The 1,508-nt window shown below is 26.5% G+C and overlaps 1 protein-coding gene across 4 annotated transcripts in view; it reads left to right on the forward strand.

Annotated features, from left to right (window-relative positions):
- LOC106684213 (protein sickie) overlaps positions 1-1,508 on the forward strand; it is a gene marked incomplete at its 5' end in the record, with an annotated part of 168,758 nt that overhangs the window by 70,015 nt on the left and 97,235 nt on the right.

The following is a 1,508-nucleotide window of genomic DNA, read 5'->3' on the forward strand; positions in this document are numbered from 1 at the left end:
TTTTTTTTTTGTCAATCATTTTTAAATTGAAAATTTTTCCTTGTTTGTTGAAATCAATGAGAACATAAAATGCTCTACTGAATTTAAATTTTTTTTTATTTCTTTATACTTTTTATTTTTTACTTTTACTTACCGATATATAACATGTAGCAAAGATAAATATTCCAATTTTAAAATATTTTTAATCAAGAGTTTTGATGAATTTAAAATAAAAAATTAATTGCTTTTTTCTATTTGATAGTGCGTCACTTGCTGTTAGACATCACATAAAAAAAAATATATATATATATGAACCTTAATATATGTGGACAAACAGTAATCGTTCCCACTTACAATGACATACATTTTTATTAATTTGTTTCATTACATGACCTGTACTTAAAAAAATAATAATAAAAATTATAATTACCTAAAAGTGAAAAACTTAGAACAAAAATAAACTGTTTTTAATAAATATATTTATTCTAGTCTCGGGAATGTGCAACCCTCTTCAGCATTATATAATTCACTGTTGGTTTTAAAAACAGTCCATTTAATAATACAGTGCATACCTAATGAGAAAATTTAACTTTTATAAAATCATTGATAATTTTATCATTTAATGATAAATTGGAAGGAGATAGTTGACCGTATGAAGTAGATTGTAGAAAGATTATCCGGGTGGTGGTCAATAAAGGTATAAAAATAGTAAAAGAAAACTATTTATTGTTAACCAACGTTTCACCCCACTTTGCAGAGCTTCGTTTGAGCCAAATGAAAAACAAGATGCAAACATTGTAAGAATTAACCAAACATTATAAATAAATATACTGAGAAAATACAAAATAATATAAAAAAATAAAATATTTTTTTTATTTTGTTTATGAAATATATAAACGAACTAATAATAATAATTTAAGAAAGAATACATATAGGAGGACTAGAAACTAGTTACTATTATATACAACCAGGTGTAATAGAATTTCTAAATACACAACTAGAGAAATAAATTGTAGAAAACTATTCATTAGAACTAGTTATAAATAAGGTAAAGGTGAGGTTTAGTAGCAAGTCAAATGAAACATTAAGAAAATTAATAAAAATAATGGGAGCGCGGTAGCCTGAGGGTAAAGCATGTGGCTACTGACTCTTAATCCGGCTTGGTAGAAAATTGTTTTCTTTTACACTGTAGCCGTGAGTCAAATCCTGTCCTAGCCTCAAAGCCCTCTTGGTCTCCACCCAGCATCTTAAATTGGGTACCCTTAATTGGATAAAAATCTGGCTCTCGAGTGTGATTCTGACCAAATCATCTCTTTACACAACCGTTGCTCCAGTAACAGTACTTCTTTACAAAGTACTGAACCCCTGTCCCTTCATGTGTTGTAGAGGTAAAAATTTAATTTTTTATAAAAATAAAAAATAAACATAAAAAAAAATATATGTATAAAAAGAGCATATTTTTGTTTTAAGTTTTTGGACTTTAAGGCAATTATAATTTTTAACTTGATTTAGTGAATGATAACACTTTC

Source organism: Halyomorpha halys, unplaced genomic scaffold (genome assembly GCF_000696795.3).
Source record: "Halyomorpha halys isolate HHAL.00 unplaced genomic scaffold, Hhal_1.1 Scaffold557.1, whole genome shotgun sequence".
Lineage (NCBI taxonomy): Eukaryota > Metazoa > Arthropoda > Insecta > Hemiptera > Pentatomidae > Halyomorpha > Halyomorpha halys.